Source organism: Meleagris gallopavo, chromosome 8, assembly GCF_000146605.3.
Source record: "Meleagris gallopavo isolate NT-WF06-2002-E0010 breed Aviagen turkey brand Nicholas breeding stock chromosome 8, Turkey_5.1, whole genome shotgun sequence".
NCBI classification, from domain to species: Eukaryota; Metazoa; Chordata; class Aves; order Galliformes; family Phasianidae; genus Meleagris; species Meleagris gallopavo.
In genome coordinates, this window is record NC_015018.2 from 26,413,027 (window position 1) to 26,432,404 (window position 19,378).

At 39.3% G+C, this 19,378-nt stretch overlaps 1 long non-coding RNA gene across 5 annotated transcripts in view; it reads right to left on the reverse strand.

The window, feature by feature from the left end:
* LOC104912028 overlaps positions 1-19,378 on the reverse strand; it is a 41,021-nt gene that overhangs the window by 14,544 nt on the left and 7,099 nt on the right. For 2 of the 5 annotated variants that reach the window (XR_002117270.2, XR_794360.3), the window contains exons 2-7: positions 17,980-18,050; positions 15,689-15,862; positions 14,627-14,802; positions 7,357-7,551; positions 6,733-6,905; positions 6,370-6,477 (exon numbers count right to left, since the gene is read on the reverse strand). This is a non-coding gene — a long non-coding RNA (uncharacterized LOC104912028). Of the gene's footprint in view, positions 1-6,369; positions 6,478-6,732; positions 6,906-7,356; positions 7,552-14,626; positions 14,803-15,688; positions 15,863-17,979; positions 18,051-18,172; positions 18,254-19,137; positions 19,342-19,378 lie in introns of those variants that run through there. The other 3 variants (XR_002117265.2, XR_002117268.2, XR_002117269.2) reach the window with 3 other exon arrangements.

Consider the following 19,378-nt stretch of genomic DNA (forward strand, 5'->3'; position numbering starts at 1 on the left):
GGCCACCAAGGTCATGGCAAGAATCAGAAGAGCCAGAGAACACACACAGGTATCAAAATAACACAGGTTGCAGCACAATAGTGCTAGCACAGTGACATTTACACAATACTTTGGTCATCATATAAGTCACAATTCTCACTTGTGAATGGTAAGCACCATTAACTGTGATGGCCTTTGACAGTCGCTGCATATGCAAATAAGAAGGCCCAAGAGAAATTGCCAGTGAAAGAGTGAATCATACCTAACAAAACGTTCAAGACCACATAGCAGCAAGCATGCCATCTGCAGCTACTTTCCAGCCTGGACACTCTATACTCAGCACAGCAAGGCACTAAAGCAAGAGACATCCTCATGCTGCCAGAGCTGTACTGTACCCTGCAGCTTGTAGATCAGCACACTTTCCAATACATTTTCCTTTGTTGCTGGAAAGACAAACTACTATCCACCTAATTTTTATTCTGTTCTTCAAAAGCAATTGTGTTAGACATGCTCCAGTTCTGAATTCTGAGATAGATGCTGTTAAATGCCCCTATACAAAGTCCACTGGAATGCAAACAGTTTTTCTGTGGTGCAACTGGGTCTTCAGCCTTCCCAGGCTGGTTCCACACTGAGCAGTCTGTGCCTCCTCCCCTCCTAAATTCTCTCTGCACATGGTTTCATCTCCTCCCACAGACTGGCTTCCTGTGGAGATTTACAGACTGTGACACAAAACACCACTGGTAGGGATCCCATTCTGCTGTAAGTCAGCCTGCCTTCCTGCTTATGCTCACCTGCTCTACTATTCAGAAAATAACATCAATATTTCTCTTCTCACAATGGCATACATCAACAGAAAGATTCAGGACGTATGTCAAGGTGACCTAATTTTAAAGAGATGATTAACTCACAATAGGTAGCATGGACTTGTCAGTAACATGGCCCTGAAGTATGTTTTGAGAAGATCTTGCAGGTTTAAATCACACTATGCTTTTCCATAAGCACACTTAGCAGTATCCATATGATGCAGTACTGAGTGATGGGAATGGAGAACATTGATCCTACTCCTTGGTGAGTGCTAAAGCCAATGTCTAATGCTAGAGCAGAGGTCTTGTTGCTGTGAAATGTTTGCTCTGCAGTATATATTTATACACTGATTAATAAGCCCTGATATGGGTATTCTGAGCAGAGTTCATTGCCTTAATGCCCAACACTTTTACAGCACCTTTTAAGGAAAACCTGAAAATACCCCAAAAGAAGTAACTAATCTGAAAAACTGAATCCTCCCTCTACAAACTGAGAAAAACTGAAGCAGAAGGGATGAAGCCAGCAGATCATAGCAGGGTGGCAAGTCTGACTCCAGCTCATCCTAGACACGGGGAATGTTACTTGAATAACAAAAATAGTGATCAAGGAAAAATAAGTGGCCTGACATGATATCTGAGTATGAGTTTCGAAATCAGAAAACTTGCCAATTTTGTATTTGTTTCATTTGTATTAGAAAGAGATAATCCACGCATACAGAAAATCAAGAGAACAAATGTAAAGGTTGTGATATACAATTAATTATCTATCTGGTGATCTACAATAATGACCCACAAGCACCAATAGCAAACAGAAGGTAAAATTCAAAGGTTAATCACTTGGAATCTTACACCAACAGGTTTTACCTCACACTTGCAATAGGTGTATCATTATGCCTCAGTGGGTAGCAATTTCTTACCCTCTGCTGCACCCAGACCTCCACCTCTGGCTCCCAACAGCCAGACGCAGTCTGTTTACTTGTGCAAATGCCAATAACACAGTCTCAGCTCTCTGGGCATAGAGCATATCTCACAAGAAATCACAGCCAACAGGAATTTCAAAGGCATCACAACTATTTCTTCCGTGCGGTTGATCCCACTGTGGATGAGCTGGCTGCCAGCCAACATATAAGCATCATCAGCAGTTTCTACCTTTAGCAAAATCAATAATGAAAAACCAACTATTCTTATTAGACATACTACAGGAGGGGTTTAAGACCAACTTCAGCCAGCTTTAGAGATGATTCAGACCAGCAGACTAAGCATAAAACCAGGAGTTAAGATGCCTTTTCTCCACTAGTTTCAGTGCTCTCTTCCCAAAAGCCACTTGCTTTGTGGTTGATGGGGGGAGAAATAAAGTTGACCGATCTATGTCAGAGAAGAAAACAGAGAACCAAACTCTGCAGCTCCACCAATGTTTAAGCAATAAACTACAATCCAGTGAAGTTGAAAAGGAGGAAAAAAGGGATAGGTTTTTTTTGTGATTTGTATTTCTTGCTCATCATCTCTTTCATTTGTCCAATGCCTCATTATTTTGGAAATAGGCAGAAGTTACTGAAAGCTTTTTCCAAACTTTAACAAATATCAAAGATCACGATTCAAGGCATTCATCATTCATCACACTGACCAATATTGCCTTTGCATTCCTTCCCTGCTTCTCCCCTTCTTCCTTTGCATCCAAAATTAGCTTGTATTTCTTACTGTCAAGAATACGAGAGAAATACTTTGGTTAGCAATACATCTGTACAGAGCCTTAATTGAAGGAATCAGGTAGTACTGATGACAAATTGTCTGTCTGTCTTCCTTCTCTCTGCCAACAACTGCTTTGCCCTTTCTGCCCCAATCCCTCCATGCGATTGATGTCATTTTGCAGTTTACTCATCAAAGAATATCAGAGTGCTGTAAGCAGAGATACCTCCCATTAGATCAGGTTGCCCAAAACCCCATTCAACCTAACCTTGAACATCTCCAGAGACGCTAAGATCCCAACATGCCTACTGGGACCTCTACAAGGATTACATTAGTTTATCATCCAGGGCTAAGAAGCATAGCAAATAGTGTAGTGTCAGATTCCAGTAATTCTGTTCTGGTGGCCAGATTTCATGGCAGGGAAGGGACCGACTAGTCTATTTTGTATTACTAGTTTTTTCATGACATCCCATAGTTCCATCATGCTCTGGCCTTTCTGCTGTGCATTTTTGTAGAATCTGCATACGATGCTAAAGATACAGTTCTTTCTCATTCTAGTTTAAATTGTAGCTAGCTGATGCAAGAAATAATTTTGCAAGAAAACAAACCATTCCATCCAGGATAATTTAATACTGGTTCCGTGGGACCAGACAAAAGACTCATCCACTTCAAAAGCCTTCCTCTGACAGAAACCGTCAGCTACAGCATACAGAAAGCATTGAAGCAACAGAGCAGGTACATATTGCATCTTTAGGTCCCCTTCAATAACGGTGGTAACCACAGCTATCTTGCAAAATACAAAGCAGTAGTCTTGCATCATGATCAAATTCTATCATAGATTACTACATAATGAAATACTGACACACTGAAAGGAATAAAATTTGATAATCTGAGCATATTGAGTGTAGGGAGGGGGGTTTGGCTGAAGGATGTGACATTTTTAGATATTTTCAATTTTTAGCTTATTTGAAAGCTTTTCACACACAGCAAGATTAATTAATATTTAGCTTCAGGAAGAGATTAAAACAACATTTGTAATGAGAAGAAAGAGCATTGATTAATGATATGGAAGACCTCTGTCACATCAGGCAATATCAGTGGTAGGTGGATGGTTGGACAAGATGATCTTAGAGGTCTTTTCCAACTTTAATAATTCTATGATTCTATGATTGCACATCAGATGAAGTAACTGTAGTCTGTCCAAAACACCAAATCAACTAAGTGGTGACTGGTTTATTACTTGCCTAACCAACATGACATCTAGACTCAACTGGCTATTAATCATCTTCACTTCCTCTCTAAACCACGTTATCATTGTCACAATGGGTTGTCTGGCAGCTATTTCCCTTCTCTGAAACAGCTGCATTAGAGCAGTGAACAAGCTCATGCACATGCCAGAGTCCACAAAGCACCTGCTGTCTGCTGAATGAAAAGCACAGCCAATTTTTGTAGTAATAACTCTCCTATAAGTGAGCAAAGCTCACACCACACTTCAGTGAGAACTTGTGAGAAGTTTAATTCATTAGTTTATTTGTTGATTTACTCTTATTGATCAACAAGCACACAATAAAAAGATTGCTTAGTTGCTACTGAAATTAAAATGTTGGACAGCAAAGAAGAGTTTCCCACTGAGCAGAACTGTTTAACTTCTTGCATAGCAGACTTGACATCTGAAGAGCTATAGATCAAAACCAAAGATTGCAAGTAGAGAGAGGAGGTGAGGAAGCAGACACAGTTCCAATTTGACACAGAACAAACAGAGCTATTGATTGGTACTAATATTACCTGGATTTAATTAAATGTTTTTCACTGCAAGGCAAACATTTATGTACAGAATTTAATCACACGCTTGTCCCTGTAAATTCTCTGGACTATTACTGAGTAGGTAAACATGTATGGTGTGCTGAAGGACAGTTGATTCTGTTGATGGAAAAGGAATTATTTTGGCAGCAGCTAAACATTGCCACCAACAATTCATCCATTATTCATTCTTGCAAGCAAACCGTCTGGATGCAATGCAAGATGAGTATAGAGCCTCATGCAAGAGACTGGCAGCAGAAGGCTTCTTTTTGCAGCAAAGAAAAATAATTTCTGCCAGAGTATCAAACCAAATCAAGTGATAGAAAAAGCATTTTCTTGAATGACACTGAGTAGCAACTTTAACCAGCACAAAAACATTTGCAAACAAGACAAAGACAAACTAGAAATAGCTTTATTCATCTTCTCCTCTTCTCTCCCAGTTGCCTTTTGTGGAGGAGAACTTATTTTCAGAAATGTGTTGGGATTTTTTTTTAAAGTTGTAATTTACTAGAACTTTTTTTCTTTTTTTTTTTTGAGGGGGTGTAATTTTGGCAATGCTGTGTTCAAATTCCAGAACTCCATCAGTATCTTGAAATTTAGCACTTTCCTGTTACTAAAAAATACAGAAGAGGGTATTTCTTCCTCTAGGGGAGTTTTCAAGTCAATTCCCTGTTTGTTTGTTTTTTTTCCAAACTTCTGAGGGGAAAAATAAAACACACAAATTTTTTCAATGTGTAAAAGCAATAGTAAGAAAGCCTGACTCACACACATACCCAACTACTCAAGAAAAACATTCTAGTTTTGATGTCCAACATAATTGAAAACATCTATCAAAGCACCTGAGAGTCCTGAAGTAACTGCCACCTCCAGAGATTTCCCAGAGAATGGACACATCCTTCACAGGTACATGCTTTATTTCTATTAGTCTGGTGTCTGGAGGGTGTACATATCACCTCATTACAGTCTGCACTGACCAGTGCTCTTAAGCAGAAATACTCTCAGCCATACACAATCTGTTGATTCACAGAGCCATGCTCTGCTCCTGGAAAAGCCATGGGGAAGCAGTACAGACTCCTTCTGACTCTTCTTCTTATTTTGTCTTGGTGCTAAACAGACAGATAAGTGCACCTTCATCAGGATTTTTCTGCCTTCATTTTGATCTTTCAGTTTTACTCATATTTTATGAATTGTGTTTCTCTGGGGAAGTTCAGGAAGGATAAAGTTGCTGTTTTGATCTGCACTGTTCTCTCAAAGTACTCAATGTGCAGTCCCAGAATGTAATGCATGGGAGTGACCTAGGTCAGAGGTTATTATGCTCCAGGCTTCAAATGTGAACATATCCCTCCTCCTAGGTAAGGACAAAATGCTAATTTACAGTAAGCAGACTGATGTCCTCCTCCTGCACGTTGTTAGGATGCACCAAGCAAATGGAAAGAAGCACATGCTACCAGTATGGTCTTGGGGCCAAGTACCATGCCAGCAACAAGTCTGTCAGAAGACCATTATCTTATGCATAATTTACCTAGACTCTGTGGCCTGTGCTGGGCATCTATTGCTGAACTGCAGAACTGCATCTACATTACATCTATTGCAGAATTCTATGTCTTTCTAAGGTAATATAGCTGAAGACAATACATATGTATTTTAAAGATGATATAAGAAATTTGGAATCTAACTAAGAAGATCTTCAGTGATCACAGCTCTCAAAACCTGTGCACTTAATAGATTCCAACAGAGCTCCTACACAGAATGCTATGAAACAGTCCTGAGTACAGACATCTTGATAGGAGATATTCCGACAACTGAATCACATAACCATTTAAATTCAGAGTTTTTTGCTCAGTGAATGATTTGCCTTTTTAAGATACTGGGTATTTTGGATGAAGATCATAGAAGAAGCATAATATACTCCCTATAGACTCAAAGATGGATAGAGAAATTATAGAATCATTTTGGTTGGAATTGCATCAGTTTTTGTCACACAGTTGCTGAACATTCTGACCTGCACTATGCTACTGAAGAGTGTAAAGTAATGTAATATGTACACACAGCAAATTGCAAAGAGGATGGTTTATTACCAAGCAGTTTTCAGTATACTCACTAACAATGCACTGCTTCAGCTGCATCCTGGCCCAGAGAAGAACATTTCCTGTTTGTAAAGCATCACATGCTTTCTGCAAGATCCAGGTATAAGTCCTCCTTTAAACATCTGACAACAAGGATGAAAAACACAGTTTTGTAAAGTCCACAGGGAGTCAACCTTTGGCCAAGTGTTTATTACCCACATGAATATTAACCATCACAAACCAGAAAACATTTCTTTACAGCTAAGAACCAAAACTGGTCTAAGGAAACAAGCAACAGGCTCAACGCTATCCCATTTCAATACTCCATAGTTCGAGAGAAGTGCTGTGCATTACAATCAGTTTTACATTCCCAGGTAAGAAATGCTAAGAGTTACTACCTGATGAAATCAAGCTGATTTAACCTTGCTTTGCTCCCTTAATGCATTCCTGCTGATGCATAGTAGGAAAATTGGAATACATGATCTCATCTCCTTATACAACTAGAGAGCTGTGGGTCCATCCACAAGGCAAACCAGATGCAGTTGACCTCTGTGCAGATGTCTATTCTTTCCTGTTGATGACAAAGGAAACACAGGATGACTAAACCTTCAGTATAAGTAGCACAGTTAAGCACCTTCAGCTAAATGATTGCATGTGCACAGAGCATGTGTAATTCAACATCTTCCAGCTGGAGAGACAGGTAGGTTTTTGCCTTTGAAATGCTCATATAACTAGGAGCAGAAATTATCCCACTTCACTTAGTTAAACAGTATCAACTAGACATATAACACTCAGTCGAATAACTGGTCATATTCATTTTCCATCTTATTTAATAATGTTGTATATTTAACAATGTCAAATCCAGATGATAAAGGAAAACTGTATTTGAACTGGAACTTCTAGCAGCAGATAATACGTACTTGAAGTTCTCCTGTTAAAGGAACACATCTTCTATATTGTATCTGACCTTAACAAATGTTAACTGAGCTGGTTTTGCACAGATACATATTTTATTTGCTTACCCCTACACAGCAGCTTCAGGTGAGTGTCCAAGAAGCACAGCACAAGTCCAGGCAAATACTTCAGACTTTTATGTAGTTCTTCTAACCGTGATGAGAGACAATTTTGATATAAATGGCTGAGAAGGATGTTGTGCAGTGTTGCTATCTGATCACATAAACAATGGGATATCACAACCAGAAGGCCAAAAAATGTACCTTGACATGATGACAAGATGACAGTTTTTTTGTGTCATAAAATAAAAAGCAAAAAGTTACTTTGTTGTGCAACTCTGAATCGTTCTGTAATCTTCACTCATCCCAATTGTCAACTTGGTTCTGGCTTTTGTCTCACAAATCAGTTTGGTTCTATTCACAACTTTCAGCTTACAGTTGTTTTTGTACTTCATAATAACATGAGCAAGTTCCATGATAAACCTTTGACTGTTAGCTGAACCAGTTATTGCGCAGCTGAAAAATTACCAGATCTATCATAAATTGCAGATGACTGTCTACTCTACTCTGCTCAAGAACAACAGTCAGCCAGTCTGCCACATACACAGATAAGCCACTACAGCTTTCTTGTAAATCCCAGATCTGTGACTCAGTCATCTGGTGGCAAGTTTGAACCTTCAGCATTGAACTGAGCCAATGTCTTCAGTCGTTGGGCAAATGAAAATGTCCACACCACCTTAACCTCTGGCAGGACTGAGGTTTACTACTGTTATCCTAGAGTAGAATACAACAGGGAAATAATTCCCACATTTTTAACCCACAGATATTTGTCTAACTTCCTTCTATCAAAATACTGGCATTCTTTGCATCACTGGAATAATACTTGCATCGAAGATCAAATTTCAATGGCTTTGGCCTGATGTTGTTTTTAGAAGAGGCCACACTGAAAGGAAGGAAAGAACTTACAGAATAAGTAGAGAATGCAACAGATGACAAAGAGAAGTAACAACAGAGAATTGTGTGTTATCTCACTCCCATCAATCAGCAATAGAACTTCTTTTCCCCCTTTATATGTCTCTACCAAAATGTACGTCCTGTAACTCAAAGTATTGAGCAATTTTGTCCCTAAGCAACCTCTGATTTAAAAAAAATAAAAAAAAAAAGTGAAATCAATTCACTTGGGAAAAAGTTGCTAAGGAATGAAAGTAATCAGACAAACAAAAACATAAAAACATTGCAAGCTGAAAGTCAACCATTCTTCCCTAGAAGCATGACCCATTAAACCATTTGCAGCAACCTTGTGACAGTGCAGAGAGAATGGCACATCACTCCCTGCAACATAACCAGGAACAGGCACAGCTGCGTTAGTGGCTCTTGGGCATCCTTTCTAAGAACTCATTACATCCTCATTAAAACACTGCAGCAACACCCCCTACGAGCCACAAACCACTGACACCAAAAATCACACAAGTCCTTTCGATGAACAGTTATTTACCTTTGACACACTGTTGTAAACTGTATTTTAACTCTGAGTACCAAACTTTTATTAAAGAAGTTTCAATATCTGAAAAGTATACAGAAATTGTTAAAGAACCATTACTATAAAAGTGGCTTCATTCAGAAAATCTTTTCCCAATCAGTGTAATCTAATGGGAAAAAAAAAAAATACAGACTGAAATTCTTCACTAGTTTGCTCCAGATCTTAGAAGCCATACTGAAGGTGATCTTGCAATCACATAAAACATCCCACTAACAGTCTAGAGAGCCTGCTGGCAGGCAGGGTCCTGTGAAAGGAGTGTTTTCTGGTTTGCAATCTTATGAGTAGGTTGTGTAAATCACTAAGGTGAACGCACTGCATAAAAACAAGTTATTATTATGTGAGGGTGTAGCTGTCAGTATAAAAGATGGGTGAGTAAGCAACTGAGCAGCAAAGCACAAGAAGCTAGCAGCAGTGCTAAGGAGATTACAGAAACAACAGTGATACTGTATTGAAAGAGGTGAGTGACTGAAAACACAAAAATTACAACAAAATAACTTGAAATAAAAAGTTGCTTGCTTTATGCATTTGGGCAAAGATGCATAGCTGATGGTAACAACTCTGTGCTGCCATAGGATTAAGGCTTTAATGATATTTTTGATCTCTTCTGCTCTCTCTGGTGTGGTTTGTTCTCTTGTACTAAGCTTTTTAATAGATGCTAAGATTTTTATGGTTGTGTGTATGATGAATATATTTTCTAGAATATCTACTTCCACACATCATTCTTGCCTTACTATTATGTTATCACTTTGCTATTATGCTATCATTTGCTTTTTGAGACTGAAGATAAGTAAAAGAAAGAGGATGAAGAGAAACCCTAACTCTTGTGAAAACTATTTATGCCTGGACATTTGGAAAGAGCAGAAATAAACATGAGATAAATGACCACTATCAAGTACAACAAACTGTGAAGCATGTGGACTGGATAAAATGCCATATAAAGAGCTAAGAATAATTTATACTGGTATGTATTTTTGAAGATTATGTTGACTTACTGCAAGACTGGAAGAAAGCAAATAGCATTGGACCCACATGAGAAAAAGATGATCCAGCAACAACACGGATGCTATATTTTTTTTTCTAAATAATGAAGTAGTAATAGTACTAACAGTATATACCACACTAGTGACTGCACAGAACTAAGTGAAGCCATCAACAGTACTGATTGGATATACTTCACCATCCCAGACAAACATCATAGGTTTTTTTTGTTGTTGTTGTTGCTACGTTAAAAAAAAAAAAGAGAATTGCAAAATTAAGAGATAAAGAGTATTCAAATGAGATGAAATCTAGCTAGGTATTACAGAGGTATTTCTTAATGCGACTTCTTGCAAAAACTTAACCTGAAGAAAAAAAATTAAAAGCACCCATGTGCACCAGCTTTGAATGAAACAGAAATAAAGGAAAGCAAAGAAAGTCTCACTTTCCCAGTTCCCAGCACCTGCAACATCTCCAGTGCCCTGGGTTCTCCCTCCAGCTTTGCTGAGAAGGTGAAGTTGAACACCTTTTACATTAATTTCTGCTTTACCTTTGTGTTTGAGACCACCTCTTTGGACATTTGGACAACAAACTGGGATCTGGAAGTATGACATTCATTTGAAATAATCAAATGATACTACTTACACCAAAGGTATTACAACAGTATGTGGGTGTTTATAAAATGAAGTATGGTATGTGGCTGCTATCAGGAGGAAGTCTCAATCACCCGTGCTCCTCACCATGGGCTGAAACATGAGTAAGTTTGGAATCGCAGCATGCAGAACAAGGTGCTACTCTGGGACAAAACATTTCTGAGCAGTCTATGCAGCTTATGGAACAGATACTGGTTATTATGGCCAGGTAGTTTTTAGTCTTTACAAAGCACTGAACTGATCTGCCAAATGTTCATTAATTTAACTGATGATCCATTTCTCACTGATGATGATGCTTTGACATTTTATAGATTGTATAGTGTTTATGGCATGCTACTGCAATCAGAGAGACAGTTTACGTGATACAGACACTGGCTCTTCTTGGATGTGGTAATTGCCTCCAGGAAGGTTTCAAGCTGGATTTTAGCAGCTATAAGCAGAGATGTGCTGTTTACAGGAATATTTTCTAGCACTCACCTTACTCCTGAACAATTCTACTGGGAAGCACATACTTTGGATTTCTATAGAGCCAGCCAAAATGCTGTGACTGCAGTCTTAGCCAACTCATTTAAAGCTACATACAGCTGGATAAGCAAAGCTCAAGGCACACACCTGGGAAAAGCCATACTACGGCAGGTGTTAGAACTGAGAAGTTAAGGAAGGAGCAGGCCACGTGCCAAAGGAGAGGCAACACTCAGGGGCTTTTAGTGGCCTAGAGAACAGGAAGATCCCAAAGTACAGCAGTAAATCTTAACCGTGCTGTGCTGTGGATGAAATGACTGCCTCACACTTGAAAGGAACTGCAGGCAGCAAGAAGAGAGCCTGAAGCACTGTCCTGGGTTGTATGCAAGTGGGGCTGCAGACAGCCTGCTGATAGTCAATTAAAGCATTTCTCAGATTTGTATCAACTGTGGCAAGTTGTTGTAGGAAGCAAACAAAATAAACTCAGCTGGAGAGCTCCAAGACTGGAATTAAAATAATGCAAATTCCACTCAGCTGTATCTGCCTTCTTGCTTGTTAGGTTTTCTCTAGCATTGATTGTTTCTAGAAACTGCTTTATAGGAAGCACCCCAGAGAGAAGTCAGCTTTTTGTAAGAAGCCCAGCCTGCAGCCACCGACAGCTCCAGAGCTCAGGGTAGCTGAAGAGCAAATCTTACCTGGACCCACTATTAAGTGCTCTCTGCCTGTTACTTTTTACAAATGACAGAGAAACAAATCTCCTTCCCTCCCACTTCCTAACAGAAAACAGCAGCTTCATAGCACAAGCAATAGGCTTCCAGATCTGGCTCAGGCCCAAAGCGTCGCACGTCAAAAGCAGCGAGAAGTGGCGGGAGCTCCGCGTTCACACACAGCAAGCTGGGGCTGAGCTCATACAGAAGCGGCAGTTCCCACATCCTCCTCACCCCACATTTCTCAGCTCATTGCAGCAACTACGTGCAGCAGCACCGAAGTGTCTTTGGCCATTGCAGACGAGCAGCAGATCCTCAGGATGAATTTAGAGCCAGTGACGCCATTTCCGGTGAAAATTTGTTCCTCCCTTCCCTTTTCCCAACAAGATGAAGCACACAAACTGCAGCCCAGGTTAGAAGTTCATCATATACTGAGGGAACCTGCACTGTGGTGAGAACAGACTTACCCCCAAGGTAAGTCTGTAACCCCTCATTGCATGAAAAGCTGAATAATAGGGCAGTACTTCACATTCAGAGATAGAAAAATCGCAGACCAGAACATTTCAACTGGAGTTCTAGTGTGCTCCAGTAGAAGTGAAAAGCTTCTGAGATGGAAAGGTTGCTCCTCTTCTTTCCCTCTTTTATTCCCCTCCCCCTCTGTTAAAATACAGTTTTGTTTTCCTACTATTCTCACTGTTCTCACTCAAGGCTTTTCTTCTTGACGTGCAAACAGACCAGGAAGTTACCTCACAAAATGTTGTTTAACTTAACCATCATTTAACTTGATTAAACCTTGTTTATTTATTATTACTTTTTTTAATTTACGTGCAAAATTTACTAGGAAGCCAGAAGATTTCAAAGGTTTTTAAAAGGCTAAAGGTTTAAAAATATGTATCTAATTTGGGCTGTGATATTTTGGGTATAAAAGCACAACTCAAATTTTAATGTCTGCCTATGAATACTAGGCATAATTTCAGCAACCAGAAATTCTGCACTTCAGAATGCATCAATCTCAAACTTTAACAGTGGAAAAAGACTTGTTATCTTTCAGTTTAGATACGGGATTTCAAACTTAAAAGAAAGTAAGCAAAAGACTCAACAGTGAAAGGATGTCAGTATGTTTTACTGAGAAAATATTTTAATATCATGCTCAGAGATGTCCACCACAGTAATCTGCGAGTTCAGAGGCAAAAGAAATGTATCAGAGGAGACAGATCTCCACATGAATTCCTCCTAGCTCCTGAGAAGTATAGCTTCCTCCAAGATGCATCCCTCCAGAAAAGGAACACAATATTTCAGCATATACATGAAAGCAGCAGTCAAGCTGCATCTTGCCAAGGGTGATGGATGCAGCCAGGCCAGCTACTAGGCAAAACCTTCCCCTTCTGCAGCACTTCCCACTGAGACTGGGAAGCCATTGGTCCAAGCATCATACTCAAGTAGAATAACCCCAGAATCACTGGACTGGGAAAAAAGCAAACAACAGGACGTCACAGTCCACTCAGCTGCTTCTGGACAATCTGGCCTAAAAGAACTGAAATATTTGCCTGCTGAACATGACAGATGTTTTGCTTCTTTGCATCACAAACAAAATCAGTACAAGCAAAAGGCAGGGTAAAGTTGGTACTGAAGGGCTAAGACTGTGTTGTTTCCAAGTTGCAGTACATTTGAATCTGAGACACAGGCCTCCTATTCCTCTTTTTATTCTGCTGGTTCAGCTGCTTTGGCTGTCACCAGATTTTAAATAAATAATCCTAATTAACCAAGGATTTTGGGATAGTCAGAGCAAATAAGAAAGTTCCAAATCCCCAGGCAACCTAGGTAAACACCTCCAGTTACCAGAAAATGGCCCAGGAGAAGCAATAGGTGGCACTCAGTGCCCTATCTGTTGCTCAGGGTACCAGCTGTGTCCCTCAAAAAGGAGCTACCAATTACTGCTCCAAACATCTGACTTTTTTTTTCCTGCCCATATCATTTTTCTGACCTTCAAACTTTTCCACAATCAAGACCTCACACATAGTCCAATATCATCATTGACAAAGGTCATGAATCCACTAAGGCAGAATAGGTTGCTTTACTTTTTACAGCCAACATACATTTATTTTCCATTCTCCCACATTCTGCTTATCCTGTACTTTCCTCCTCTTTCTGTAAGTTTTTTTCTTCTTTTTAATAAGATTCTTAGCACTGCTTGTCTTTCATTGGACATCAGGAGCAAATCCAACATAATTTACTGATTGTGACAGTCTTATTTTATTTTGATTCATGTGAGATAGCCCGCATGCTCTAAAACAGAATATGTAACACAAATAAAATATGACTGAGATTCTCTAGAATAGGCAGCAGAAAAAAACATGGGCATCAGGCCCAGTTAAAGCCTGAAATTTTCTAAGAAAAGTTTTCAAGAAAAGTCAACTGTTGTGATTGCAGTACAAATGCCACAGACCTACATTAGGGCATGTCACACACTCGTCTGCTGTACATGGATTAATCAGGTAGACAAGGTCACTTACCTCATTCCAAACCCTAACTAAACATGACCCAGGGGTTACAACTCCTTCATAGGAAGTACTGATCTAAGTCTAAGTTTGAATATCATTACATTTTTTTCTTGACGAACTTTTCTAAACACCAGTGCACACCTACTTTTATTCAAACAAACTACATCTTCAAGATCAATAGCTTCAACTGACACAAAGTTGAATACAACTGTTCTTCATCTGTAAAATCGTGAAAAACACCATGTCCTATTGAAACAACCTCAATTATTATCCCTAAATTTCTGAACCTCCTTTTAGGTACCAAAATACAAGTACAGGAATAAGCACTTTCAAAAAAGGAAGGCTTAATTAAAGTTTAGCTACAGTTTAAAGCAATGCCTCCTTTTGTGATCTTGTGCAACAAGGATATGAAAAACCTTCTAAAATTTAGCTCCAACAATCCATTTTCAACAGTCTAAAGAAATACATAATTATCTTGGAAATTAAAGGTCATGCCAATACCAGATGGCAGTGGTCAATGCACCGAGCTGCTGGAGTTCAAGGAGTGTTTGGACAGTGCTCTCAGATAAAGATTTTGAATTTCGGGTGGTCCTTTGCAGAGCCAGGAGTTGGATTCAATCCAGAGCTGTTGGAGTGAGTCCAGAGGAGTGCCACAAAGAGGGGCTGGAGCACCTCTCCTATGAAGAAAGTCCAAGTGAGTGGGCTTGTTCAATCTGGAGAAGAGAAGGCTCCTGGGAGACCTCATTGCAGCCTTCCAGTACTGAAGGGAGCTTACAAGCAGGAAGAAGACCAACTTCTTACACAGACTGATAATAACAAGACAAGGGGAATGGCTTTAAACTGAAAGAAGGGAGGTTTAGGTTAAGTGTTGGGAAGCAATTTTTTACTCAGAGGGTTGTGAGGCACTGGAGCAGGCTGCCTGGAGAAGCTATGGATGCCCCACTTCTGGAGATATGAGACATGGGTGTGATCCTGGGCAGTCTGATCTGGTGGGTGGCAGCACTTCTCATAAAAGGGGGTTGGATCCACATGATCTTTAAAGGTCTCCTCCAACCTAAGCCATTTGGTGATTTTATGTGCCTCAGTGACCCAACTCAGGATATTCTATGATTCTATGGAATCTTCACACCTATCTATACCTCATTTGATTCAATAAGTTACATCATTGTGACACGTAGAGGCATTCCAAGTGGTCTTTAAACTTTCCTTGTCTAAATATTATACGTCAGATATTACTCCCATGAATCTATGGACTAATAACATTCAAAGTCTAAAGTCACTAAGAACAATTTGCTTCTTTATTTTACTTCATAGTCACTTGGCAAAGTCTCTGTTCTTAAACTGTCACACCTGCTTCTCTTGCCCATGCTTTATCCTGGCAGTAGAGGAGGTTAAATGTAGCAATTTTAGAGATAAATTATTAGGCAAAGTAACAGAGCCAAACTATAAGAAGAGCTGAACAAATGAATTTGAAACTTCATTTCTTGGATTATTTCTCAAGATTTGATTTAAAGGTCTAAAGAAGTTGATGCAGAAGTCAAGGTCTGGGTGGCCATAACAAACCTGTGTCGAGCTTCAAAATATCATCAAAACCTCAACTGTAGAAGGCGATTCTCATTTTCATCAGGAGTTAACACCAGGAAACCTTCAGCTATTGCTGCCAGCTGGATCTGAGCTCATCAGTATCCACTGTGTTTGCCCACTTTATGTTTCAGCTGTCCCCATTATATCGTTAACCTTTAAAGGAAGAAAAGATCTGATAACTCTATCTGTCCACAGACTTTCATTACAGCCTTGCTATCCCAACCATTCAGCCAGGCAGAATGTATGCAGGATGATCTCCGGAGTTAAATGCAATATGCAGCATTTAATGCTTTTGAGATAAGCATGGTATTACTGCGCTGGAGATTATGCAGAGATAGGTTTCCTTTCTTTTTCCATCTATGATTCCCATTAAATGGAATAAAAGCGATTTATACCAAATATTTTTCAGGTCTAAGCTAAGAAGAGTTAATCTCATGGTACAGATTTTAATACCAAATAGAGCTATGTGGAATTCTCAGAGTCCGCAAGTGAAAGTACAAATCCAGCGTGGTGGTTCCAGTTCCTCCATAGTAACTCAGTTTAATTCATACTTGTGCATATTTATTTAACATCTACAGTTATCATAAGTGCCACTAGTCTGACGCTAAAAGCATTAACAGATTTTGGGATATGCCACTGGAGCTCTGCACGAAGCAAAGAGAGTGCAAAATTGTCACAGTGACATGAAAATCACAATTTCAATGAGATCCTTCACTATCATACAGCATCAGTCCTAGAAAATAAAACAAGACCGTGGCTGATCTTGGACACCAGAGTAATTGCAAACATTCAGACATAAGCAGTCATTAATTCACTATGTATCCATCCCTTTTACACAGAATGCTTAACACTGTAAGAATGACTTTTAAAATACTGTTGCCAAACTTAACAAATGTCAGGGCCGTTGTTTAGACTGAAGGGTAGAGTTTGTTTCATGTTTATCACTTGATAGACTATCGCGTTTGAGTAAATTTCACAAGACCAATAAAAAAGGTTTCTTATATATTACCTAGAAGAGCGACTAAACTCCAGCTTTGTGTAGTAATGACCTTTAGCTCCAGTCTTTACAGCTTGGATTGGTTGCACAACCTCAGCAAGAATCACATTTGATCAACATTCAGGGATACTCTATGGTATCTATAGTATTCTTGCAAATCCCACTGTTGGTAGCAGAGCTGTAAGCAAGCTGGCACACACACTTCTTGCAAATTTTATTTCCTCTTGGCATATGTTCTTCATCACTCAAGTGCCAAGATTGCACAAAGGGTAAATGATTAAATTGCTTGAGTGATATTTGAAAGAAATGGTAATGCGACTAGTCATACTTCAGATAAGCAGAGAAAATTAATTAAAACCAAGGAAGCAAAGTATTAAGCTTTTTATCACCTATAAAAGTCAGCCAGAGAAAATTTGGATTGTCACGTACTTAAAAAAAAACACACATTAACTGCAGGCATTTCTATTTGTCAAAAATTACTAATTCTGAATAAATATTTTGAATCACACCCTGCTCAAAGATTTCCATTTAAATTAGAAAATTATTTTCTAAGAAATTCTTAACTTGATACTATTTATGTGATCCTTGCTGGTCTATAAAGAATTCTTCTTGTCATTTCTCATCTCTTTTCTTCAGAAAAATCTTGAAGGAGAAATTAATTTAATTTTTATTTATGAAAATATTGGTGATTTTTTTCTCGCCTCCTGGAAAAACAGCTTTTACTAATTCTGATTAGTTCTACCTTGAGCTCCTCCTTTTCAAAACTGGGACATAGGTGATATTTCCACAACTGTTACAGCCTCTTCTGTGTCATTGGTCGTGCATTCTAGTCACTGAGATCACAAACTAAGACTTCCCTGTTGTTTCCAAATCAGTGATCACAGATAATGTATACAGACAAGTTTGCAGTACGGAACATAAACCCATGTGTTTTCCAGGGCATGGGTAAATGTTTTCTCACACCAGCCTTCAAAAGAAACAGGAAAAGGCCTACCACCATTAACAACTCAGCTAGACTGAGACTTACTCAAGAGCCCAACCTACCTGTCTCAGAGATGACAAACTCATTGCTCAGAAATGCCTACTATCTCAGCTCTTGTTTTAGCAGTAAACTACTAGTTTTCATTCTTCAGGAAGAAATGTTATGGGTGAAAGGTGACAAAACACTGCAACTTATTAATTTATTGTTAAAAAGAGGTAAAAAGACACGTACCTTACGCACCAGGAAGGAAGAAAGAAGTTACAGCCCAGCACATACAGGTATCTTACCTACCTGGTTTTGTTGTGTCCTCAAATCTCCTTGCTGTGCTTCCACCATGCATCTGTATGCAAGTTAAGATACGTCTAGAGCCAGAAATACAGTGTCAGTAATTCTAGCTCTTTCAAGACAATGAGGCAATATCCACTTATATTGAATATAAGGATCTACCCAACTAATCTTTTTTTTTTTTTAATCTACTGCATACCTCATGCAGAATTAAATCAGTTGTTTTGTTTCCCTCATTCAGGAGGCACCACAGACCAGAGCCAAGAGACCTGAACACCAGTATTATCTCTCTACACAAAGGTTGGATCAGTCCTACTCATTCTTTTATCCTTCCCAAAACTGTCATTTTCTAAAAACTTAGAGGATATTGCAGTTCAGAAGGTGTAGGTGGATAACTGGCACAGCACTGATGGGAGCCTGATTCTGGTACTCCTGGCACAGGTGCTTCCACTTGGATTAATGTATACTGGTAGGGGCAGGTTCCCCACCCCAGTCAAGGATACTTGGGATCTTAAGTAAAAAGTAGTAATAGGTTATAATTCAAACATTAAATTTCAGGTCTAGTCAAACCAGACCTAAATCAACAACAGCTTTGTGATCTTGACCAGTCCTGACAATATTAAAGAACTTTGGAATTTTTAGCTTTGGGTTTCAGATTCTGAGCTGCAAACTTCTTCCAAAGGTTGTAGCCTCAGGAAGTGAAGCCAAGAAGTTTCACCTAGCTGCTCAGTGCCAGTACCTCATAGCCTGTTTTCCAACAGCATTAAGCACAACAGCATTAAGCACAACCTCCTTCCTTTTACAGAAGGAGGGAGACAAAAAAAAAAAAAAAGGGTAAATGAATATAAATCCCTGTTGAACTAGCATCATGGGCATCAAACTGCCCTTGTTCATTTAGCAAGTAAATATTATTTGCACATTATTAGAAGCAAAGATACATAATTAAGAAAACTATTGTGTATCCTAACTGTGCTCAGAACTCCTGCCATAAAGGAGCATGGTTCTTTGTGGACCACTTGAGCTGCAAGGGAAACCTATTCCTCAGCAGTCAGACATGCTAGAGAAGGAGCACCTCCACAAAGCAATAAGGAAAAGCGTAAGGATATGTTTGCAAACTCTATGTGCAATCCAGGAGGCACCTTGTCTCTGCAAAATGACACTTACTCTGTGCTCCATGTGTACTCACAATCAATAAGAGCCCTATCGAAAATCCAAGTGTGCAGCTCTCGCAAGGCTGGGGTTCACTTTCACAGTGCGCTGCCCTCTTCGAAAGCTGTTGCACAAGAGCTGTATGTTTAACATCTCTAACCAGCCAAAATTGCTCTTTATATTTGATCAGGAATAATTTTTACCTTTGAACCTGTTGCAATGCAGGTTCAAGGGTTACCTGGGTGCAGTGTTGCCT